Here is a 27,707-nt window from a genome sequence, read left to right on the forward strand (position 1 = left end):
AATACCATGTATATTAAATCCATTTTATTTGTATTAATTATGCAGAAAATGGGGGAAAACTGATTTAGGTATTCATCGTGAAATCAGTCATATGTTTGAAATGCAAAACTCAGCCTTAAGCTTTCTTTGTCACAATGAACTAAAGAGGGTCTTAAGAATTTGAGGTTGTAATGCGAAACAGATTTACTAGACCACAGCGCCACCCGTGCTGTCCCCATTGTGGGGATTTGAACCTTCTGATCAGCAAGCCCAAGAGGCTCAGTGGTTTAGACCACAGTGCCACCTGCATCCCTACCAGGGGGTAAAGTGCACTGAATACTGTACAGTCATACCTTGGGTTACAGCTGCTTCAAGTTGCGTTTTTTCGGGTTACACATCCACCAAAACCCAGAAGTATCAGAATGGGTTACTTCCGGGTTTCGGCAGTCGTGCATGCGCAGAAGCGCTAAATCGCGCTTTGCGCATGCACAGAAGTGCAGAATCGCAACCCGCATGTGCGCAGATGTGCTGCTGAGGGTTGCGAATGTGCATCCCACACGGATCACGTTCTCAACCCGAGCGTCCACTGTACTTGTTTAGGGTTGTACTGCAAGACAAGGGTTGCAACACTATGCCCACTTGCCTATTGAACTCAATCTATTAAAAACTAATGGTGTTTAATTGGTACCTGTTTTCATCATACAGATGATTGCATTGGCAATACAGTACCTTCTTTTGCTAGTATACTTTGAGCACATCACTGCTTTCTGTTACTTTTGTATATTTATTCAATGTTCTTTATAACACAGTTCCTGGATGGAGATACTGAGCTCTATAGAAGTATATCTGAGTCCTGACTGGTTTCAGCAGGATTACTTCTATGTACATTTATAAAGAACTGGAAGCTTTAATTCAGGTAAATCCTAGGATTGCTTGCTCCTCCACACTCTATTTTAACTGCTTATGTTATAAAACCAAGCAGCAGTGTGAGATGCTCTGGGTTTGAACTGAGATGCCAAAGAGAAAGCAATCTTTGTCAATGAGAAAAAGAAGAAGGCAGAACAGAAGCAAGAAAATGGAGTTCCAACGACAGTGAGAGAAAAATAAAGATAAATGAGTGTGTTGATGAAGGAGAGAAAGGAGAAAATAAGATAGCTGTCATTTGTCAGAGGAGATATTGGTGGCGTCTTTGCAATAAAGCTGGGGAAGCTGGGGAAAAGGAAAGAAAGAGTATAGGAAACTGATACCATTGAAAATAAAGATGGAAAGGAAGAGTGATGGGAAAAAAGGGAGAGGCACCTATTTCTGAGATGAGATGCTCTGTGTACGCATTATACTTTTAAGGCAAATGTGAAGCACATTTTCCTGTTCAAAGAATTCTGGGCACTGTAGTTTATCTGTCACAGAGTTAGCATTCCCAGCAACTCTTAACAAACTACAGTGCCCAGAATTCTTTGAGAGGTAGAATGTGCCTCAAATGTGCCTTAAAGGTATAGTGTGCACAAAACCGACAAACAGAATGGATTTTAACTCCTAGGGGCTGAGTTCCCATCAGCGCCCCTCAATAATATATTTGAGGGGGCCGCCTCCCTAAATTGATAGGCATTGCCATTCAAATGGTGTGTGTGAGCCGTGTCTTGTGAACAATTATGTGGGGTGGGGCTTACCTGCCCCCCCAATATTTTATTCAAATTGGCAGTGACACCATTGGGATGGATTAAAAAGAGATTAAATAGCAGATACGGTAACTTCTTTTTCTTCTTGGTAGATTGTGTATTCCAAACCACATTAGTGATAGTTAACGGAAAAAAATCCAACTGGTTTGCATCCCTGCCCCCCCATGTGAATCAATTCTGGTTCAGAGAGTGCTCTTGCATTTGGGGTAGAAGATAATAAATGGCATCAGCTGGATGTGAAGCACCTATCACAAAGCCCACCCCCAATAATAGTAAAACTGAGCTGTGAGCATGTCTAGGCGTTGCTGTGATTAAACACTTTCGGATATTTCCCCATATTCTGTATATCACTCCTTTAACTTAGTGTGTGAAAACCTTTCTTCCAGGAAAGGGTTAAGTCTCCTTCCCCACCCCCTTGCACTACTCCATTATTTCTGACCCCCCTGCACACCATTGCTTTCCTCTAGAGGTCTCATTAGGGAAGCCCTAACTGCTATTTTCAACATTTCCTCAATCAAGTGCCAGTTAAATATAGCTACACAAACAAATGGGCGGCAAAGAAAAAGCGAGAATCTTGTCACTGGCAGGACCAATCTAATATTTCACCTCTTGTTTCCTTTGTAATTACTGCTTGCCTGGTGGCTACCTTGCCCTCCTGGCTATAGTTGCACATGGCAATCAATGTTGAGCACACTCTTTTCAAGGGTTCTAGAGGCAGACTTTCCTGAGAGTAAGGCCCATTGTACATAGTGGGAATTACTTTTGAGTAAACATGCATAGGATTGTGCAGTGAGTAAATATTCCATGCAAACATATGTACATAACCTAGGTGTAAGAGTCTCTCATTCCCAACCTCATCTTAATTTCTAAAATGAAATAGATTATGACACTTGAGATGCCATCTTGCTTGAAATCCTTATCCGGAATGCCTAAGGCAGTGTTTCCCAACTTTGGGCCTCCAGATGCTTTTGGACTACAACTCCCATCATCCCTAGCTAGCAAGACCAGTGGTCAGGGATGATGGGAATTGTAGTTCAAAAACAGCTGGAGGTCCAAGGTTGGGAAACACTGGCCTAAGGGATGGTTGTTGTCACACCCTGGCTGTCAAAAACACATTTTGCACTTTCTCAAAGACACTGTTTTGGACAGTTTTGGTCCACATCTGGGTTCAATAACTTTCTCTCTCTTTTTCTTTGCGCAGTGTGTATGCACAAAAGGGTACACCTGAGACATGCTGGCAAAAAGCATGCACTGATTCAGCGCGCAGGCCATTTTGCTGATCAAGAAGCTGAGCAGTGTTGCATTATGGGAAGTAATTTAGCTAGAAAAGAGTTGAGCTGCGATGTAAAGTGTTTTGTCCTGATCTTCCAGGTTCAGCTCTTGGGGTTGCTTGTGAAGCCAACCTTTGTGAACCTCATCAGAACAAAGGAGAAATGCAGGGATCAGATTTCAAAGTGAAGAAAGGGAAAGGGGGTCAGCCCTAAATTGAACACCTCCCATTCAGCAGGGCAGAGGTATCCAAGTTAATGTCAAGTTCCAAGAAAGACACTACTTATAGATTGTGCGTATACCATAGCCATTACCACAAGCTTCCTCTCCTCTTGCCTCTTCTGTTGAGCACTTCCGGTCAGGTTCATGTCCAAATAACCTGGATCCGAAGCATCCTCCGACTCATCTGTTCTTCTGCTTCTAGGCTTTGTCCATCGCACTGGCTATGCCCTGCTGTGTACCTTTCATCTGCCAGGGAGCTACACACACCATTTTTAATTAGATCCTTGTGTAAGCATCTTAGCGGTAAGAGTATGGACAGAAATAACATGAGTGGAAACATGTGGAGAGCATTTGGAGAATCTAAAAAAGTTCCCTGGCATTTTTAGGACATGCTCTTTCCAGGAATGGGTGTAGGCAGTGAAAGTGTGGGTCCAGATGCATACATTGCAGAAGACTAATGGATTGGGGGATAGACTAAGATTTTGGAGTGGTCCCCTCCCCTTAAGAAGGTGATAATGTATTCAGCAGATACAAGTTTGCAGCTCAACTGATGCTCAATAAAGCCAGATACAAGTCCACAAAAAGAGAAAACAGTATCACTGCAGCCTCAAAGCTATTTACTAATATTGTTATCCTACTAACGTCTGTGCTTTCTCTGCAGCAAGAAGGTTTTGGACAGAAGGAATATAAAAAATAACTATTCAAAAAGGAAATATATATGTATATCAGACTCATTCTATTAAATGGCCTGGTTCCAGAGTTGAGTGCAAACAACACATACACAGCTTTCCCTTGTAAATTTTTTTTTGGGGGGGAACCAGAATGTTTATTGCAGAGCTGGACTCTAAAACAAATTGAAAATACATATTCAGTTTAATTTCTCTTCATTGACCAACTCTTCATTGACCAAGTATGGTTGAGAGGGAGGGTAAGGCAATTTTGCAAATGACAGTAAGCCCAATCGATGTCAATGGGACATTCTTCTGAATAGAAATGTGAAGCAGGGCTTTGTTGTCCAACTGAGAAACAGCCTGATTCCAAAGTCCCTGAGACCAGAGTACATCGATGCAATACATTTGGTGCTGTGGTACATAATGGCTAAAATTCAATAATCTGTTTTAACTGAGATCTTCATCAGGCTCAAAATGGCCTGATTCACAATTGCAGTATTTGCTGTCCAAGCAGTTTTGAACAATATTGTTTAGACCCTTGGAACTGCCCTGAGATCCCTGGATATAGGTGGTGGCATCATCATCATCATCCAGTAGGGCTGACTCATAAGAACCTGTACTACATGGTAGCCAACTGAAAAGTCTGTGCAAATTTGGATTGCTGCAATGCTGCTGATGGCAAGCTTCACAGTTGTGATTAGCGCCATGCACAATAGAAACTTTTGTGCAAATGGGCAGTCACTCCACTCCAAACCCATGAAGCTGCAGTGGTACATCTCAGCTGAATTCTGTTGTGAGGACTAGTTAAATATGGCAATAGGCATGGAGCCTATATGTTCACACACCCCTCGTAAAATGTAACAGACATGAATGGCTATCCCCAAGCAATAAAATGAAAACCTCCTATAGCCATTTGGTATTGGATATTCATTTCTGCAAACATACCTTATTTCGGCAATGTAAGTGTATTTTTAGATCCAAAGAAGGAGATAACATCCACAATTATGATCAGTGTTTTACAAAGCAAGGTTAAGCTCGAAACAGCCACTGGGTTTCTTTCAAACAGTAGCAAGGGGAATGATGCAGCCCTCTAATGGTTTAGTTGTCCAAACAACAACTGGAATTGGATAAATGCTTTCAGCTGGGATCACTTTCCTAATACCTTTGTAGGTAATGGGATTCCCAGAGAGGGCTGCTGTGTGAACATCAGACAATATGCATTGGGCAGGAAGTTCCTCTTCTAGATCAGACAATATTAAAACAACATTTATTACAATATAAGATTTACGTTTTGTAAATCACTTATTTGCTGGGGCATTTATATGACAATAGTAGTGTAGAAGAACTGTGGTGGATTTTTAAAATACATATTTCCTGATGTATTGCCTTGTTCAAATATTATTAAAAAGATCTAAAATGCTAGCAGCTACCAGCAACCAAACTATGCATTTCATTTGTAGCATGAAATTGTAGCCTCAGTTGCACAATTACTTCAACTGTATAGACTCCATGTGTCTATGCCAGTGAATGGAAAAATGTGAGTCTTTGGTCCACCACTCTGAAATTAACAGCCATTCAGCTCTATGATAGTGATAAAGCTGGAACTAACCACAGGATAATAACAATTGCTTATCCAATATTGCCTAAATAGCATGTCTGTTAAGGCTGTGGCCCTTAACAGCTGTAATTTCTGGGCATTTTGGAGCTTGAGTGAATACAGAGGGCTCTTTACACAACACGTGAAACTGATTTTTTTTTTTTTAAAGATTGAGTCAGTACAGCAGATAAGTTTGTTACTGTTCTGGAAAACAAAGCAATTCATTTTCTGCTTTAATGTGCCCCCCCCACACAGAAGCCTCCCAATTCATTCTCAGAAAGCTGGAGAAAAAATAATTTATCCCAAGTCAAGGTAGCAAAAAGTAAAAACAAAAAACACACAAAGCATCATCATCATCATCATCATCATCATCATCATTATTATTAATAATACTGCCCTGGTTGTTCTGAAACCACATAGACTTGTTTGAAGGTACATAGAAACGGTGGGGAGATATACTTTATTAAGCATAAAAAGTGATGAAGAAATGATCAGGGATGATGGATCTTTGATGGTATGGAGGAATAGAGCAGACAGGAGGCATCAGAGGCCATATAAAATGAGATGTGAACCCTGGGCTGCAGGGATGGCCACCTTTTGTTTATTGCATGTTGATTTAATAGTCCTAACCCCCCCCATTAAACAAATGCTAAGAGTTTGTTTCCCAATAGTCTATTTAATGCACAGTAATCAACGTGTTGCCTTATAACAGAGCTCTGTGTTGATTTGGTATAGCAATTTTGGCGTACAAGTATACTTATTTGAGAATGGGAGCTATAATGTTGATTTAAGGTTTCACTGAGCTAGGATGCCAAATTTCATTTTTTAAAATTTAAATCAAATAATTTAATTTTGCTTCTCTTGCTTTACATTTACTGGATGTGTATGCTACAATTCTTCCTCACAACAAAGCTTCTGATGCATCCCAGAGAATATTGTTTGTTTTTGTTTTCATTTGAGTCACATCTGATGTTCTCATCTAAAGGCAATACAGCAATTTTTTACGATGGCCAATGCACAGTGTGTGGTATTGATAGGATCAATTATGTATGTCACAGTAGTCACATTGGATTGTAGTAACTGGCTAGTTAAAAATAAAACGAAATGAAATCTAAAGCTGATCTAACTTGCTAGTGAAAAAAATAAAATTAAAATCAGCTAAGAGGAGAAATAAAAGTTTAACTTCACCTTTTCAAGGTGTAATCTACTTCAGATACCATATGTATTTAGTCTTCCATGTATCCTAAAATTTCCTCTCTAATTTTAGCAGATTACTTCTCGAGAGACAATTAGGTACCTCCTTAAAGTCTCCTCTAGTAATCACAAGATGTGCCCCTTCTCTAGTCAGTTACAGCATAAAAAACGATGGAAAATGTTCAAAGAGTATATATTAGGGGCATAAATATTCTATCATATCATTGGTTGACATTCAATTGATATTTTTAATGGCTGGTATTCAACTAAGTTCAACTGAAAGTTGGCCTGTTATTATTTCTTCAATTTATATACCACCCTTCATCTGAAGATCATAGGGCAGTTTACAACATAATTGAAATTAATGGCCAAAACTTAGTCATGTTCATTAGTTCCAGTGGATTTACTTTGAGGAAAACTTAATTGAGTGCCATCCAAAATTTAGAAGTTTCCTCCTGTACCAGCTTCATAATCTAATTTCTGATATACCCAATAATTCCACATTCTTGGTAAATTCCCATGATCATGAACTATACGAATCTATCTGCTTTCTAATATGGATGGCTGTGCTCTCTCTGTGTGAGTTCTTGCTAAACTATAACAGCACCCCAGTTATTAAATTCTGCAAGAGGCTGCAGATGCTTGCTGGGACCACTAATATATCTGATATTCCACAAAACATACTTGACTATAGTCATGCCATAGCTGAAGAAGATGTGCTTGCATCACAGACATTACAAAGCACGAGTGATTCCCTATACTTTGTATGACAAGTATTTTCTTTCAAAGTCTTAATCTTCTTAGCAAGAAAAAAATAAAGAAAAAAATGGAATAGTCAGGAAGTGGGGAGGTGTGAGGGAAGAAATAACTAAAAGTTAAGAAAAAGATTGTCTTAGAAAACATTTAGAATAAAATGGCATACAGTTCTTATATGGATGTTGATTTAGGATTATTGCAGCACTTCCAAAAGTAACAAAGAAGAATTCAAATGTTTGCATTCAGTAGCAATTTAAAACAAAAACATCACCAAATCAATCCCCTATGTCTTCACTGTTCTAGCCCTCCATAATAACAAACAGTAATTCATTCTGTCTAAAGATGTATTTGGGAGGGAGGGACAACCCCCCCCCCCAAAAAAAAACAGTGCCAGGTGTCTTGAGAGAGATTGTAGATAAGTTAGACCCACTCTCTAAAGTTTTATAGTGTGGGAGTTCGACTTGAAAAGCAAAGAAAGATTAGATTGTAAATAAACAGTAAAACAATGTGGAAGAACTTGAAGAAGATTGCAGAGTTGTGGATGGCTGTTCCCGGGAGCTGTCAGTTTGAGCCTACTCCCCTTCAGCCAAGTAACATGTCTCAAGGTGCTTTATTAACATTCTCTGAAGTTGGAAGATTGTGTTCTGAGGGGTCTTGCTCACCATTATCACTGGATTGCAACCAACTAAGTTCAACTCAGAGTAAACCCACTGAAATTAATGGGGCCAAGTTAGTCATGCCCAATAATTTCAATGGACCTACTCTGAACAGTACTAGCATTGGATACAACCCATTATACTTATAAATCCCCACTTTTCTGCAAGAAAACAAACATTTAAAAGTGACTACATCTGGTGATGCTAGTAATAAACAGACCCATAATATTTGCATGTGCCCATAGTTTGTTCCAAATGTTTCATGGCTATGGAAATATTCAGTTCCTGAGGTTTACAAGAACTATCCTGAGTAGTTGTCCATTCTTAGCCTCTCCCCAAAAGAGGAGGAGGAGGAGGAGGAGAAGGCAGGAAATAAAGACAAAGCAGTCTAGCTCCCTTTGTCATGTAAGTTCACAGACCTTTCCAAAAGACCCCTCTCTCCTTGTCAACTACTTCATTGGCCAGGTTTTGAAAGATGGTGTCATAAGGTGGTATTCAACTAGTTTTCCTTAGAGCAGACCCACTGAAATTTAAAAATATCACTAAGTTAGATCTATTAATTTCAATGTATTCTAAGTAGAACAACATCCGTGTCCTGTGAGTGGGGGCCCAAGGGGTGCAATAGAGACACAAGGGTGGTTTACTCAGACAGCATCAGGACCACGGACAGCTCCAAACAGAACCCTCCCATGACAACTGAGGCATTTTATCTCCATTTGGTTTATCTTCCTTGCTTTGCCCCATTCCTCTCCTTGCCCCAGTGCAAAAAAGAGAAGAAATTGTCAAAAAAACCCAAGTGGAGTCATCACAAGCAGAGGAACATATTCCAGGAGGTATCCTTTGATTGAACTATGTGAAAAGATATTTTGGAAAATGATGCATAATTTGTCTGTGAGTTAGTTAAACTTTTAAACCACCCTTTATCCCAGAGCATCCCAGGGTGGTTTCCAAAGATTTTTTTAAAATATAAAAACATACGTGTCATAAGATCAGCACTAAAATATTTTAAAGCAACAAGAACCAAGATTAAAACCAACAGCAGACAGCAATTCCCGTACTCTAGAATTTAGCCAACTTCACCAAATGCTTGAGTGAACAAATATATTTTAATCTGGCATCAGAAGCCAAAGTTGAGGCCATCTGCACTTCTAGGGGGTGGGGTGGATTCCACAAAAGGGGTGCTATTACAGAGAAGGCCCTATTCCTCATCAACATGCAGCAAGCTATTTTTGTCAGGGAGAACAATGAGAACATTGCAATTAAAACTGTGATTATGCCAGTACAAACAATTCAGGAAAATGATCAGCGATCCCTGCTCTGCCTCTCTGCTCTTTTGAGCTCAATGCGCCCAGTACTGTTTATCCAAGGATTATCTTGTTTATCTTATGGTTATTGCTCTTCATAGACTCTAATCATACTTCATTTTATAATGATGAAACGTGGCTGTGTTTGTTGTACAGCATTCCTGAACTTGAGATAGTGTGATGTTTAATAAAGTGTTTATAAGAGAAGATTAAGATAGTTTATCAGATCTTGGAATAATCTCATAATAATAAAACGTCTCTGAACCTGAGTGCAATTTGTAATTTTACAAAGCAATGTTTCCAGAGTTATTAGACATGGGCAGGCTGCCTGCTAAGACAATAGGGTTCTAAAACCTAAAAATTGCCTCCAAAATATTGGAAGTTTAATGGTTTTGTACACACAGTCATGTATGTATTTTAGTCCCCCGATCAGTTACTAGTTTTATCAGAGTGCTGCAGTGAGAAAGGGTTGAAGGATGGTGCACCAGTCTCTCCCCCAATTTCTCCAGTTCACCCCATTTTGACAGACACAATTTTCTCTTCTCCCCTTTCATGCATCTGGGCTAGGAGCTATGGGTGAGCAGGGTACACATGCGTGCTGAGCCAAGGGGGCAGCATCTCAAAGCCTGGCAAGTGACAGGGTCCTAGAGTATTCCTACCTCCTTCCCAAAGCCTAGTTGGTGGTTTCCCAGCTTTGGGAAGGAAGGCTGTAGAACACTGCCAGAGCCCTTGCACCTTCTTCTCAAAGCCGTGTGCCTTTGGGAACAACATGATGGCTGGGACAGAGTCGTGTGCCAAATTTTGGCCTAACCCAGAGCGTCATAGTACCTGAACGCGCCATTGTTTGCACTTGCAGATTTTTATGGTCATCTGCCCCTTTCACACAATCTAATCATGCATTAGAAGACTTTGCTGAAACCTATCCTTGCATTCTATTTCAGTGGAGCATTTACAGCTATCTCAAAGGGATTGTTCATTTGTTATGGGATCCTGATTCCATGGGAGGCCTTGATCCGGCTACAGTCTGCTGCAGCTCATTGAAAGTGTTGTTTTTGGGACCAGATTGCCTGAAGGACTGCCCAAGAATGAGGTCTTCTAAAGAGGCACTTTTCAGTGGAGATGGAGTAACCAATATGGTGCCCACCAAATCCCATCAGCCCCAGCTAGCATGGTCAAAAGTAGGGGATCATGGGAGTTGGAGTCCAACATTCGGAGGATACCATGTCGGTCTCCTCTGCTTTAGGAGTTGTGATCATGAAACAACTGATCATGTTTAAAAGGTCTCAACTGAGTCTTACAATAGTTTGTTGACAGACTGAGCATGTGTCACAGGGTAATGTCACAGATTCACAACAATATTAATCTCAAAGCAAGGGCAGCATCATATAGCTTCTGTCAGTGAACTCCAAAACCTTTGCACTGATTTTTATCTCTTCCAACCACTGCTTCAAGCTTTCTCTGGCACATTTTAGTTCCTATCCTGGCAAAAGGATATCTTCCATAAATTCATCACAATATATTCTGGGACCAGGAACCTGTGTCCTTCCAAATGTTGCATCTCCCATTATCCCCCTGATCACTGGCTAGGCTTTCTGGGGCTGATGGGAGTTGAAATCCTACAACATTTGAAAGGTCACAGACTCACTGCTGCTTGACTAGGCAGGTACTTGTTGTTCATCAGTTTTGGGAAATGGCCAATTTGAATTACCAATTAGTTAGTCAACCCACAAGCTTGAGATATAGGGCTCCCTCATTTAGAGGGTATAATATCTGAACTGCCCAATAATTAGAGTTGTACCTATAATTATTGGGCAGTTTGTATATTATACCCTCTAAATGAAGGAGCCCTATATCTCAAGCTTGTGGGTGGAATGACGAGAGAATAGTAAACATGAATATAGAACACCTTTTCAAACAGCACTCAGGGCTCCGCGAACTTAGAACCATTCCGCTTTTTCCCTTCATCCCTAGGTATAATGGAATTCAAGCTCTACATTTCAATAGGCACATGAAGAAAAACCTTTTTCCCCTATGCAGAAGGATAAAAATATGATCAGGCTAAAAGTTAAGCTGTGCTTTGTGAGGTTGAATTAAGGTCAGTGGTGGTGAGGGGAATCAATTGCAACTTTTGAGATGAAAACATCATCAAAGCTAAAGGAAGTGTTTCAAAGTGGGGTTTAATAGCAGCTATCATATTGCCTTCAGTTCCTTGACCATTTCTTATGCAGCTGTTTTATTTTAGAAAGATCCAACCCCCACCACACATGTACCGTTCTACACGCTGACCTGAGTACACACATCCAAGCACTTTGGTCACTCACGATAACTATAAACCCTTCAGTGAACTACTAGAAAGCTAGTTCAAATGGAAAGGGTGTAATTCAATCTAGCGTTTAACTTGGTCATTGATGAAGGGTTAAGCCAAAGGAACAGTCAGTAAGGAAGGCAAAGGGGGCAAGAGACAAATATGTCAATTAATTGATGCCTGGATGTCAGATAGATGACAGGGGTGGGTTTTGTTTTTGTTTTTTTAAAAAGAAAGCAAGAAAAATGTAACCATAGCAACATTTCCATTTGAATATGGGAAATGCACAAAATTAGAGAGAGAGAGAAATGTTTCAAGCCTTATCTGGGCAAAATAAATTTGATTTCCAAATTGCTTGAAGATGGCCTTGCATTTTGAAATTTGAGTTAAGGTTTCACAAAATTGAAAATGCAATTGCATCAGAGCAATTGAAACAAAGCCTAGGTACGTGCTTTCTCATATTTCATTCATTCATTCATTCATTCTTGGTTAGTAGATGTCTCTTTCCTTCCTTCCTTCCCCCTTCTTTTGTCCTCTCTTTTAAATTTATATGATCAGTACTTTTGGCCAGGGGACTGTCTTTCCTGTGCTCATAATTTTATTTAATTTCATTCCTTGCTTATGTCCCACTGCTACCACAAACAACTTGGTTAACATAAAATACCAGAACAAAGGTTGGTTTTTTTAAAATTAAAAACAAAGTATATATAAAAAAACACCCCCCAAACAATAAACAGGTCAAAACCAAGTTTGTGTCAACACAGTATGAACAATACAATAAATCCATAAGATTCAATTCAACAGCAAGGGTCCTTTCTTCACCCCAGGTTTTGTTTATGAGGAATATAAATGATATCATTTCAGGATGATGTCATATCTTTGCCTCCTTCAATCTTTTATCATACCTGCTTTTGAACATTTTCAAAAAACTAAAAATGCAGTTGGAGTGCCAGCCTGTCAAACGCGGAAAGACAAAATGCCCTCGAGGTTTTCAAGGCTTCTGTGCCTTTAATTAAACGTTTCCTCCTTGCCTGTTTTGCCCATTTTATTGCTTTCTCTTGAGTATCAGTGAAATTAGCAACAAACTGTTAATAAACTATTGAAGAGTCTTTCTTCATTTCTGATTAATATTCATTCTTGTTCCTCTGGGTGTGCTAATCATTGATTTCCTGCCACTCATTCCTTTTCACTTTCATATCTCAAAATAGCCATAAATTGGTAATACCTCTTCCACACTCAACAGGAAATAATAAAATCGATAAGTCTGGTTAACTTTATAAGAGACTTCTGCTGAATGGTTACATGATAAACCTAGCTCCTACTCCATATCCAGTACGGCCCTACTAATAGTTGGAGAACATATGTTCTGTTTGTGATTGTGAGTGAAAGTCCTAAAGAATTCTATAGTATGCAGTTTCTTGCAAATGTTGTTGCAGGCCTGCCCTTCTGTTCTGTTAAGTAAAATGGTACTGCATCCATTTTCTTGGGGGCATGGGAAAAAGGCACAGTTAAAGTGTAAAGTGAGCTCAGTTTGGCCAGAGAAACTGGCTGGGAAGAGGTTACGAAGACATTTCTTGGTAACTTAGTAAGATTCCAGTACTTTCTTCCGTCTGAAGGAAAGTGACCTGTTATGCTGCTTTCAGATTTTCATTCCAGTGACAGCACAACCCGCAGCTGTTTTTCCTCTAGATGTTGTGGTATAGAAAGCATCTTTTAATAAACACTTTAAACAGTATCTTTGTGGTTTTTCACGTGAATAATAAATTTCGCTTGCGCAGCGTCGATAGCGATCTGTGTTCCTAAATATGTAAGTATACATACTGGGCTACATTTATCAAAAAGGCACGAGAGAGATGACATAGATTGGAATGTTTTGAATAAGATCAAAGAACAGAATAATGATGCAGGAAACAACAGCTAAAAAGGAAAACCTCGGAGGCCAAAGAACTCATTTATTAATTTCAAGACTCCCTTACCGCCACCTGGTCCTCCCCACATGACCAATCAGCATTTTACAGGGTTCCTTTGTTTCAGTGATGAGAATCTCTATCTTAAATAAATTACATGGAAGAGCCAAATCCCATAGAAACTTTTTTTTTTGGGCGGGGGAATGGAATCACTGGAAGCCTGTTTTTGTACACACAGTCAAAAATAGAGTGACTCTCTTCCACTGTGTGTGCTGGCCTAGAAAGTGAGCTGGTGCTGCCACTTTACAACACACACACATTTGGGGATGTATGCTGAATTCTAGGATAGATTCACCTAGTGCCACAGCTACATTGTCCCATCTGCCAAGCATTCAGTTGCGTAGCGTGGGGGGTGCAGGGGGGGCCGGCTGCACCGGGCGCAACATCTGGGGGGGGGCGCTCGCACTCGCAGCTCTCTGCCCCTACCTGGCTACCACGGGTTAGGGGGCGCAAATTACTTGCCTTGCCCCGGGTGCTGACAACCCACGCTACGCCACTGCAAGCATTGACAAAGAATGGTAAGCATACACAAATGCATTGATACACCCAGAGACAGGCTAGCTCCCACCTACTTTATTCTTCTCTTCTGCACTGCAGAGCTTTGTTAGCTCCTGCTGCTGGCTGCTTCATAAATGTTTTCTATCTGCATTCCTATATAAAAATGGGCGCTGCTTGCCGTCAGCCTCTGTGCTATGAGTTGCAAGACTTTTCAGCACACTCAGAGCAGAAACAAGGCAGTCATAGTTTCTTCACTGAGACGTTCTCTAATATTTAGATTTAAGCACTGTCCTAGGCTGCTTTCAGGTCGGGACATAATTTGCATGAATGCCATTGAGGTCTTACTGATGGACTATTGGCAACATGTTCTTTTTACTTACTGTGTTTTCTCCAGAAAGGGTATATCTAGATCAAAAGGGAGGGTGGGAACAGTCTGTGGTGGTGTAATGGTTAGCTTGTCAGAATAAGACCTGGGAGAGACCAGGGTTCAAATCTCCACTTAGACATGAAGCTCACTGGGTGACCTTGGGCCAATCACTATTTGTCTCAGCCTAACTCACCTCACAGGGTTGTTGTGGGGATTAAATGAGTTGGGAGGAAACCATGTACACCCCCTGGAGAAAAAATGGTGGGGTAAAAAGAAAATAAGTAAATAAATCAGGAAGAATGTTCGCTAGGATAAGGTTGTCTGGAAGTGACATAAGCCAATGCTGTTTTCTCATGCAAAATGTAAACAAACTGTGAAAGACTCTAAAAATAAAAAATGGAGATGTTAAATGTGTTAGGATATAGTTCCATTCCACCTTAAAAGGGTACAGGCATGACTGTGTGTCACATGCCTGTTTACTTCCAGCAGCACAGTCTTCTGGGAACTTCTGTTGTATGTTGCTTTTGCTATACTGCTGTTTTTGCTGGACACAAAGACAAGCAGACATGTTTTCCTTTGTTCCTGAGCTATGCTGAATAAAATGCTGTAAATATGCTTGCACATCTCTCTCTGTCCGCCTCTTCTGCTGTGAGGTGATTTACACACTCCGCTGACAGAGTGTGCACGGGTCTCTAAATGAATCTGATGCTTGTGTCGCTGACTAACTGATGCTGTTCCATGGGAGACCGGTGATTGTCCGGAGCCTGCTGGGGGCCTGCCTGATGCCCCTGACTCCCCGGAAGTATCCCAACAATATGTACTTTCCCTTATTTATTTGTTTGGTTTGCAACACAAGAAAATCTCTAAGAAAACTATTTTTATTTTTTTAAAAAAGGAAGGGTGGGGTACCAGCCAGCATTTTGATGCAACAATGTTGTTTGGATGCTGCAAAAAAAAATTGCACACCCAAGGAACACAGATCCAGCTATAAACACTTGTCGGGAAGTGCTCTCAGCTTATAGACCAAAGTCAAGCAGCCTGTAGCCCTCTAGATGCTGTTGGACTGAAGCGCCCACCATCTCTGATCATGCTGGTTGGGGATGGTGGAAGTTGGAGGCCAACAACACCTAGAAGGCCACAATTTAGCCATCCTCACCAAAGCTTATTTAACAACCTTGTTAATTCCTCCTTGCCGATTACATTGGCCTGGGTATAAAAAGATACAGCTTGGTCATCAGCCTAAATCCTCCTTTAATTTTTAGCTACAATGTTTTCCATGTCAGTGTGCTTAGGATTATGACCTAAAACTTTATGGGGAATGGTTGTTTATGTTCATTTCCTTTCAGATTCTTGGCACAAGTACTGGGCATCTGATGAGAGTTTCGGATTCTAGTTTCGATAAGTCCAGTTTCCCAGAGTTCTGTATTTGACAAGGGAAGATTTATTCTGCTTTGATTTGCAGAGAGCAATTGCTTTATTTTAAAAAAGGTCAGAATATTTGCTACAAGAATAACATAACGAACACGTCTTCAGCTTTATAGTCATTCTTTGTCCCTTTATGACTAGACGCATGCCTACCATGTAAATGTCTGCCAGAGAACACTGCTAACACCGTGCCATTTGAAGGTTTGGAACTCACAAGACATTGTTTCAAAAGAAATGAAGGACCCTCAACTAACCTGCAGATGAAAAGAGGCTCACAGAGATCTTTAATTAGATTGTGCTCTTGGAAGACAATAGTATGATAAAGAAGATTTAGTAAAGCATTTTGTCATTTTATTACTTTAATTTCAAGCAAGATGCTTAACTTCAAAGGAGAGCCAAGCTACTCTCCCTCTATCCAATGAATAACTCCCCAAGGAAGAAAAAGAAAAAATGTCCTCATAGCTTGGCTGATGCTGTTGAGGGTAAAAAGATCAATCGTAGTCTTTCTTCTTGTAAGGATGGGCATAATCCACATGGACGTTTTGCACAAGCTCTCTCTCTCTCTCTCTCTCTCTCTCTTAAAAAAAACAATTTTAATTGATTTTCCAAATCATTACAGATCAAACCAAATTACTTTAATTTAATACAATTTCTTAAAATCAGGTTTCCTGCTTTCGTTGCAATCATATGTCCAAGATTCCCCCCCGTAGCTGTTTCATTTCTTATTTACTCTCCAGTTGACATCCTTCACTTACCATCAAACCAATCTTCAAGCTGTCTGCTTTTTCACCTTACAAAACAGCACCTCAGTTTCATCTTGTAAATACGGTACTGTCTTACCTCACTTTGCTTTGTACCATACTCTCAATTTCATGTACGTTACATTTGCCGTAAAGTTGCAGAGTTTGTTCCACACAGGAGAGCTATTTATTATCACATTAGATTGGCTGCCAGGTGGTTTTTACCAACTTTGTCCAACTTCATCTAAGACTGGGTGTTGTTCCCCCTGCACTTTGGTATATCCGCTGCTTAAGCTGAAGCATAATTTGTGACCAACCTTAAACTGAGGTTTATTTTATTTTAGTAGCTCTTTCGTGACTAATTTGAACTTACGTTGGAGTTTAGAGAAATATTTACACAGAAATAACCTGAGATTGTGTGGTGTAAACGCAGTGCCATTCAGCTATGTAAATAGCTGCAACAATGTTTAATTGAATATATAACACTAGTAAAATGGAAATGCCATTCTCGTTCCACTTTGGTCTATGCCCCAGCTTTGATAGCACACATGAACAGGGCTAATTGATAGTGGAAGTTATAGTTTTAAACAGGGGCCCATAACTCTGCTATATGTCTGGAAACCTTTATTGTTACAGCCTTTGTCTTTTGTCAAAGTCTTTTGGCTGGCTTCAAGCATCAGTAACCTGTTGCATCCAAGTTATTTGTTCATCATTCATAAACAGATTGTTCCTAAGTTTGCTTTTACCAGCAGATTTATCTACAGCCAGGCTTTCTCGCTGTGGTTTTCACCGATGCCATATGGTGATCAAATGTGGCTTTTTCTCTCAAGTAGACTTGGAATTGTCATTCAGATATTTACAACCTCATCTTGTCTTTTCTTTATATCAAGTTTTTCATTGGTCAGTTCCAGATGACTTATTTATTGTCCATCCAGATTGATTTGCAGAGAGGCAAATTTGCAGTTGCTGTAATTCACAGAAAGGCAGAGTGCTCTTGGGCTTTGGCTGTATTTGGGGGTTTCCATGGGCATCTGGTTGGTGACTATGAGGACAAGATGCTGGACTAGATGGTCTATTGGTTTTCACTTTCAAAATACTGCACACAAGGCTATGCATGGTCTTTGCAGATGCCCTCAATCAGCTGAATGCCAGCACTTGCATAATTCTGTGCACAGGGCTTTGCAGGTGCTACCAATCAGCTGATCAGTCATACCTGTAAACCCCCTTTATCTCCAGCCATGTCTTTTTTCCTGTAGGGCAGGTGTGGATAGTCTGAACAAAACTGTGGACCTGATTAAGCCCAGGTGCTGGAGGTTCCTCACTGCTGCTCCTGTTCTTTAAGCCTCTCCTTGAATTTGGAGACAGCAGTGAAGGGGACAGAAGACATTCTAATGGCCAGTTCTCTCTGGCACTGTCTCTTCTAACTCTGAGCCTTCCTGTAACTCTCCCCCCGCAGAAAAGCAGTTCATCTAGATAGAGCTTTATGAAGTGACTGATGGACCTGACACTTAGGCTAGGACAGATCCTCCAAGTGTCCCTATTTTCCAGGGACAGTTCCAGATATACAGAAAATGTCCTGGATTCTGATTTGATCACAGAATGTCACACTTTTCCTAAGGACATCCCTATTTTTCATCAGAGTAATGTTGGAGGGTACGGTTATGTGACCCTGAGCCAAAGAGCCAAAGAGATACAACTTTTAGAATACATCTGAAGGCAGCCCTGTATAGGGAAGGTTTTTAATGGTTAATGTTTTATTATGTTTTTATATATGTTGGAAGCTGCCCAGAGTGGCTGGGTCAATCCAGTCAAATGTGTGAAGTATAAATAAAATTATTATTATTATTATTATTATTATTATTATTATTATTATTAAAATAGGATGTCCCTATTTTCATCAGTGAAATGTTGGATATATTTGATTGGATGGAGTTATGGGCACATGCAAAAATATCCTAGTTATAAACATACTTTAGAAGGCACATACTTTGGGCAGTAGAATCAATTGTTGACCTTGAGGTTGTTTTAAGTAGTCACCGAGCCCTTCCACAAGCCTCTATATCTTCTCCATGGATGCAAATATCAAATTAGACCTTCATACATTTGAAGGCTTTCCAACAGGAGAGAATGAAATAGTTTAAATGTTTACTTCCAGGGTGGTTAATACCAAGTCTCCATGCAGTTTGACCAGCGCTTTCTGTTTCCTGTTGAGAGTGGCCATTTGAGTGTGGCCACCAATGCTGGTCAAAGGAAACATTGCCATACAGGTGAGCAAGTATGGAGCAGTTTCCCGTGCCTGAATCATGACCTTGCCACCCAAGTGGTGGCTCTCAAATAAAACCTTGAAACCAAGGGTTGCATGCTGCTTTTGCTGCCTTTCCCCTGCTCCTATCTCTATGGTTTAATCTATGGATTTGTCTGCATTTTAATGGCAGACAAGTTTTAAGTTGCCTGTCCTTTGAGATGCCAGTCACAAGATCCTTCCTGGGATTTAAAAAAACAACTATGGTTTAAGGGAGTGTATTTCTTTCAGTCCTTTGGCTTGGAACTCTCACCATCCCATCTAAAAGAAAGTAATTGAGCATGGAGAGACAACACATTTTTATATGGTGCTAAACTGAAAAAGACTTTCCTTTTCAGTCTCAAAGTGCCCAGACGGCATTAAGAACTAAGCATCTGAAAGTTTCTCAAAGTTTTGTTGAACACAAAGAAGTATTTTTTAAAGTGTCAAGAATATGTAAATGTTGCCATTTGGCTAATGCCCAAAGTGTTGGCTGCTACTTGGCATTAATATAAATTAGTATAAATTGCTGTTTAAGTTCTGCTTCTTACGTCTCAGAGAGTATAAACATTGTAAATTACAGTACAGTGTTGTGGATCTATATGACTCTCTTTAAAGCTTAAGCCAATTTTTCCTGGGGATTGGTGGGGTAGCATAGGACCAACCCTTTAGAAGTAAATTTTGGATTTTTTTTTACTCAACCCATTTCCCAATCACTATATTATTTTTATGATAGGACCACATGTTTGACTTTAAACTGCTCTCCCTCTTTGGCTGCAAGTCTTACACTATTCACTATGTAGTTGGCCAATTGAACTAAAAGGAACACAGGATTCTGTCTTGTACTGAGTCAAACCAACTGGTCTATTGAGCTGAATAATATCTACACTGACTGGCAGAGACTTTTGGACTGGGGACTTTGCCAGACCTACTTGGAGATGCCAGGGATTGAACCTGGGACCTTCTGCATGTGAAACAGATGCTCTGCCACTGAGCTACGGCCCTTCCCCATTTTGGAATGCTCTTTCAGAATAAAGCAGTGGAGGACTACTCTATATCATGCACATTAATGACTGGGCTACAAAGGCCACTGGAGTTTGAGAGTTGCAGAAAAGCTGCTGCCATCAAAGTATATGCTCTGTCTAATTTAATGAAGTCAATTCTAAGACTGTGGCTTACTAGGTGAAGGTTATGTGTGTGTGCATGTGAGTGTGTGTGTTCGGTATGCATAAAAAGGAGTCACTGTAGCTTGGAAGTGAACACCCTTTCTAGATACAGGTACTACATCCTCGTTCTGTTTCTAGTCAGTCCATGTTCCACAATTTCTGCTGCATTTCTGTACCCTTTTGAAGCTCAGATGTTCCGAATTGTGTTTCTTTGGCCCATTTTTGTGGTGCTTTAGTGCAAGAGTGTCCCTCCAGATCGCAATTGGGCGATAACATGGGGAAAGCACTGCAAAACGGCTAATAAGAACATAAGAAGAGCCTGTTAGATCAGGTCAGTGACCCATCTACTCTAGCATTCTGTTCTCACAGCAGCCAACCAGATGCCTGTGGGAAACCATCAATCAGGACTTGAGCAGAATACCACTTTGCCCTCCAGCAGTTTCCAGCATTCAGAAGCATTACTGTCTGCGACTGGAGGTGGAGCATAGCCATCATAGCTAGTAGTTGGCATCTTTCTCCTCCATGAATTTGCCTAATGCTCCTTTAAAGCCATCTAAGTTGGTGTGGGAGTGAGTTTCATAGTTTATTCAGCATAGTGGGATGATGTGTGGGCAGTCCAGGAAAAATCTACCACTAATGAATGATTATTGCATCAATGCCATGTTGCAGAATGCACCCATGAAAAACACATGTGGTGATGCTCATAGACAAGCAGTCAAACCCAGCAGCCAGCAGCCAGCAGACTGTTCCAATGGGGAATTGATGGCTTAACCACAAGAATCAGGGCTGTTGTAACCCATTTCTGGATTGGACTGCTAATGAAACCAAGTATTCTAAATCACCAAAGGAAAAATGAAAAGGTGATATCGTCCAAATGACACAATTCTAGAAAATGTTAAGAGGTATATTTATGATCTATTTTGGACCATTTTACTTTCCTGTTCATGAAATTGTGCATACTATTGTAAAATTTCTGTGGAGGAGTGTTAAAAGACTGAGCCGAAAGAATAGCAAATAGTAAATCTACTGAATCATGTGGTCCTTCTTTGAAATATTTTTCTGAAGGAGTTTTGCCTACACATTCTTCATTCGTAGTGTTTAGCCTAGAGATGTATTTGTCAGGGAGCCTTGCTCCTTCACTGAAGCTTAAAAGCCACTAAAATCAATGCAGTATGTTTGCACTGGAAATATATAGTTGCAGCTCAAACACACAATGATATGTTTGTACAGCTTTAATCAAACGGGCTCTCACACAGTTACCAACGTGATTAAGAACATTTTGAGAAACCTGCCACTTCACACAGTAAAGACTGAATGTGACCTTTAAAGGGTAAATTAGTGTGCCCAATAAACAGAATGGCTTTTTAACGCTCTGTGCAGATGTTTCATGTTTACGATTTTATCTTTACTACATTTTAAATATTCTTAAATGCATGCACTTTTCAGTTCTGACAACTCTTTATATAGCAGGATGATCCTTGAAATGTTTTAAACACGATCGCAATGGACGCTGGGTAGATCTGATCCTTAGCTTCATGTTATTGAATGTATGGAATTTGCCACCAAGATGGCTTGGTACATTCTGATCCTAAGCATATTGATTTGAAAATAATTTCCATTGGTTCCTGACTTCAAGAAAATGTGCGACTAGCCTTGCAGCTTTTCCTATCCATGCTTATCCACAAGATGTCCCACTGAGTTCTAGAAAGCAATTATATTTACTATTAGGATTTAGCCATTTCACACAGCCCTAGAATTTGGAAGTAGGTCACAATTAAATGCATAAAAGTTGGGGCTGAGCAAAAAGGGCACCCCCAAATTATCCACAATGTTTTTGGACAGTGAACTTGAGGTAGAGTTGGGCAGGTGGCATATTGCTGAGTATTTTCCAGGGGATGACTGAAATTCTACAGATGTTCAAGAGGATTTTTTTAAGAAGAAAAATTTATAAGAACTGTTGGAGGGTCAGGGGGAATCTGAGAAATTATATATCATTTATAGTAATATAATGAGAAAAAAATACCTTTTCTCCTACAACATACAGTGGTACCTTGGGTTACATATGCTTCAGGTTACATACGCTTCAGGTTACAGACTCCGCTAGCCCAGAAATAGTGCATCAGGTTAAAAACTTTGCTTCAGGATGAGAGCAGAAATTGTGCTCCAGTGGCGTGGCAGCAGCAGGAGGCCCCATTAGCTGAAGTGGTACCTCAGGTTAAGAATAGTTTCAGGTTACGTACGGACCTCCGGAACAAATTAAGTACTTAACCCAAGGTACCACTGTATATCTAAAACTGGATGCAGAGAGACAGCCCGGAAAAACTAAATGATCATGCAAAGCATGGTATTTGTTTCTTCCCCTGTGCCATGAGATCCCATATGAAATACTGCATTCTAGAAGGTACAGCAATAGATAGGTCTGTTTCTGTGTGTCCGGGGTTGGAGGAATCCACAAATGGGGGGTTTGCTATGGAGCTGAAATCAGAAGAGTAGATGGAGATTCATTCGTTGCTCAGTGTACACTGAAATGGTGTAATTTCAATTTAAGTGCTTATTTTTTCATGAATGATGAAGGTCATTCATTCTAAACTAATCTAAAGACCCTCTAGAAGACAAGTGCATTCAAAGCTAAGATGCTTCTATTCCCCCTGTTGGATTTTGAAGTGGAAGGTCACGGGCAATGTATGTGATGACAACCAAATGGTACATTTCTCAGTGACATAGATGGATTGGTAGCGTTTGTGTGTTATAGTCAGTGAGAGTGCATAAAGTAACAGTAGCATTGGTAATGACCGCAGGTGTCTGGGCATGCATTGCAAATCAATAGTGACAGAAGCTGTATAAAAACACCCCAGGAACCACAGACCTCATGGGACCCACATTTCAAACCATAACTTAATCACAACTGTTTATCGGCAGCATTTACCTAATGGATGAAGTGTCAAAAAGTATCTTTGACATTATGCTTCATACTGTCCTCTGATTTATATATTTATGCAGGCTACACATACAAAGAATGACTAATTTTTTCCTGTGTGTTTGAAAGGTGATTGGAAATATTTGCTACAACTTTACATCCATATAATTCACACGGTGCAAAAGACTCCCTCTTGTACGTGCAAGCATATTACCTGAAAAAGAGAAGAATTTGCATTGCCTTTGAGTAGAAGGAAAATTATTGGAGGGAAATGGGTTAATACTGAAAATAACATTTCTATTCATTGTAAAAAGTTTTATAGCTACTGCTGCTGGACTTGTGCTTTAGTGTTTGCATCTGTTCAATGTGAAAGGTATTGCGTTGTGTACTTCTACAATTCAAGCTCTTTGTCCTTTTAAAAAAAATAAATATGAATGCACCCCATCTATTTGTATTAAAAATGAATGGAAAAATAATGAATAGGAAAAAATCCAAATGAAATATCTTTCATTTTCCCATTTGTTTTGATTCATTTTTAAAGGCATTGGAAGAACTTGCTTGCATCAGATACTTTGGGATGTATTCAAGCAATCCTTTTTGCTGGCAGAAGGCAGAGCACAAAAATTCCTGCTAGTGCAATGACATTTCTTCCTCTCTCCATTCGTGCCTCCCCTGAATCACTCTGGAGGGTCAAGAGAAATCCAGAACGTCACACAGAGAAAGGAAAGGGAAGGGGAGATTGTTCTCTTGGGCAAGTAGAACTCATTGTACTGGAGGAACAATCTTCTTAGTGCTACATTGAATTCCACCCAATGTCTGGACACATTTTACAGTTCACATAAAAATCACAGGGAGAGAAGAAAGGCAGACAAAGCAATGACAGTTATGCTGTATGGCATGGGTAGGCAAACTAAGGCCCAGGGGCCGGATGCGGCCCAATCGCCTTCTAAATCCAGCCCGCTAAATCAGCGTGTTTTTACATGAGTAGAATGTGTCCTTTTATTTAAAATGCCTCTCTGGGGCATAGGAATTGGTCCATTCCCCCCCAAATATAGTCCAGCCCCCCACAAGATCTGAGGGACAGAAAAAGTTTGCTGACCCCTGCTGTATGCACATTTGTGTATAGAAGTAACCCTGTCCAATCACAAGTCCTAATACAGACTGGGGAACTTGTAGCCCTTCAGATGTTGATGGACTACAGCTCCTATCATCCCTGACCGTTTGGCATACTGTCTGAGGCTAATGAGAGGTAGAGTTCAAATGTTGTCTGGAGGTTACAGGTTCCCCACCCCTGTCCTATTAGATCCTCCAATTCCAAAACAGTGTTTCGTTTTGGTTTTTTGGGAGGCTCATCAAATGTTGCTGTAGAAAATATCTTTGAAGACTACAGGCATGGATATTATAATCCTTGGAGCCCTGCTTTTTCATACAAGTATCTTAGAAACAAGCAACTGAAAGATACAACATGACAGCTAGGATGTATATCACAGGAAAGTCAATGGAACATAAGAACATAATGAAAGTCTGTTGGATCAGGCCAATGGTCCACCTATTCCAGCATCCTGCTCTAACAGTCACCAACCAGATGCCTATGGGAAACTCAAAAGTCTACCATAGATTACAGTAGCTAGAGAAAGCTGCCCCTGTTATTCACTAATATTCTATAAATTACATTCTGGGAGCTAAAATGCAGAACACTTAAACCCTTAAAGGATTGGCCCACATATCTGAGAGCTAAAGAAGGTTGCATGATGGAATATTGGAGAAGGAACTTCTGCTTCCAGATCACTTGTGCTGGTGGTGGGACTTTAAAAAAAACAAATGTCAAATTTCTCATCAGCAGGACTTGACATATACACTTTTGCAGTAAAGCTTGTTAGCCAAACCTTTCATGTCCATCCAATGGGCAAGTAGTTGTACCATGCCTGGTTTTGGTGCATGTTAAAATGGATTTGAAAAGCAAGAACAAGATTAGTAATTACGAGAAATACCAGCTGAACTGTACTGGCAAAGTGGAATATTTTCCTTGAACTTTGATGACTCACGTATTGTCTAAGGACAATTTTGCTTCACTATGTAATCCCCACATCTATTCCCCCCCCCCAATATACTGAAGACCATATTTATCTTGCCCTTCCACTGTAGTCATATTGCTCAGATCCACTAACAACAATTTAAAAGCTACAAAATAAGGACAAATATAAGAAAACACAACAAAACGGAGAAAAGTCTTGGTTAGAGGTCCCAGATCCATTAAAGCACTATAATGCTCAGTGATCTTTGGCTGGGAGACATGGGAAGTTTAACAGATTAGAAACAAGTTTAAATCCATAGTTTATCGTATGTTCAAAGCATAATGTAGTAGCCAAAAGCTCATAGGCTTTAGGCCAAGGGGGTGGAGCTTGGAGAAGGTGGACCAGAGGAAGAGACTCATAATGCTTCAGTTCACCTCTGGCTTTTGTAGGACCAAGTTGCTAATTCTGAGTAATCTATGGTGTTGCAGCCATTGGTCTGCTTGCCACTATGGATACCTGGGACAGATAGGGAACCATAACAGGGAACTTAAAAATGGCTATGACTTTCTCACCATTGTACATAAGTGGATAAAATTTGAAGGCAAATTATCTCCTGGAGACTGAATTAATACAATCAAATTTCAGGGTTTTTATTGAGCTGATACCTTCTGAAATCTTTCCCTCCATGCCATCATGGATGCAAATTGTAGGCATAGTAACTTCTGGTGCAGCAGTTCTCCCAAAGGGGCATGATTGATGGGAAAATAGAAATCATATTACCACCACTAGCTTTTTTTTTGGGGGGGGGAGGGCAATCAGTTTGAAACCTGGGGGCATGAGGGACACACCAGAGAGCTATGACAGAATGGATTTGGGGGTGGTTGTATAAAAAGGGAGTGTCTGAGAGAAGCAAATGGTGGTTTTATATGGAAGGTTGAGCCTTTGATGGCACCTTGAGAGTGTTTCCTTTCCCCTTCTTCCTTAACAGAACGTTTTCCCCCAAAGAAACACAGGAGTTGTAGTTAATTAATCACAAAGTTATGATTCTCAGCACTCTTAACAAACCACAGTTCCCAAGAATATTTTTTTGGGGGTGTCACTTAAATATATGGTATGTACACAACCTGGCATGTTTTCAGGCACCATCTGCTGCTGTTGTTTACTTATCGTTTTTAATGTTGCCTGATGTAATGTTGGGCTTTCCCCCACTAATCTGAAAGCTCTGCTGCTATCATTTTTGGCAGCAGGACAGCTTAGGGAGAGAACCCATTACATGAAAAGTCTGGCATTGATTGCTTACTTGCAGATTAACACAAGGAAGGCATCACATGCATGGACTGCAATAATGCAGCCTAAAAGGCAGATGAGGACCATTCAGTATCCTTTGAGGTTACTTGCAAAATCCAAGCTATAAAAGTCATACGATAGTTCTTTAGATGATACTGTTGCAAGATCTTTACTATTATCTGCCATGTGTGTTCATTAGGGATTGTAGTATGCGTATATGTTGAGGGGAGAAGGAAAGAGCAACATCTCCCTAGACTTTGATGCTACCCACTGTTAAATGGGGGGAAATGTGGTTGATGTGCAATGCACATCCACTCAGAAATAAGTCCCATTGAATTACATGGGACCTTCTGCCAGGTAAGTATACAGCAGGGACAGGGAACATATGGCCTTTTAGTTGTAGACTACAACTCCACCATCCTGATCATTATATTCAGAACTGCCCTGAGACCTGCAGGTATATGGCGGTATACAAATTTAATAAATAATAAAAATAAAATTATTGATTGTTCTGTGAGTGGTTGATAAGTGTCCAACAGTATCTGGAGGACCACATTTTCCCTGGTGTGCAGGATTGCTGCAATCCTATTAACTTTGGAGTAATGCCAGTGAAATCAACAATGCTTACTTTGGGCAAGACATGCCTAGGAGAATGAATAAACAAACAAGCAAACAAATCCTATACATGACTACTCAGAAGTAAGTCCCACTAATTTCAGTGTGGCTCATTCCCAGGTAAGTGTGTATAGGATTGGTTTATTTTAGCATGTGTTTTCCTAGGACACCATAAATAGGGTTAGTCACTAATGTGCAAATGTGTCTTTCTATCATAATAATTTTTTGATCTACTAGAGGATATTCTCCAGTTACAATACTGAAGGCTGATATACAGATTTTGTTCCTGGCACTGCTCAAAATGTGCAGGGCACATACAAAACCCCAAAGCCCCGGCGAAGGACCTGTGATTTCACTGCTAAAGCCTAATAAGCTGCTCCCCTGGAAGACGAAAGCTCAAAGAGAGAAGCAACTTTGGCAACAGCTCTCCAGTTCTGATATTTCCGTCTCCTGAAGGTCTGCCAAAGTTCAAGCCTGACCATCTTTCAGGGATACAAGACAGTTTTTTTTTTTTTAATAAAAAAGAAAGAAAAAGAAAAACTTGAAGTTGACATTTGATGACTATGAATAAGCATAGGCTTATTTTAGCTACCTATTCATCTTCTCCAGCTATCTTTGAAGAATGTTCATTGTGCTCTGTATTGAAGGGTTAGCATGGCATATGAATATGAGTAAGGACCAAACTCTAGTTATATGGTTTGAGGCAGTCATATGTGTTTTATTTAGGATTCAGCCCTGTTCCCCTACAAAGCAGGGAAAAGAAGTACTGTAAGTAGGTGTGTAAACAAAAACAAAAACCC

This window comes from Podarcis cretensis (assembly GCF_951804945.1).
Source record: "Podarcis cretensis genome assembly, chromosome: 9".
Lineage (NCBI taxonomy): Eukaryota > Metazoa > Chordata > Lepidosauria > Squamata > Lacertidae > Podarcis > Podarcis cretensis.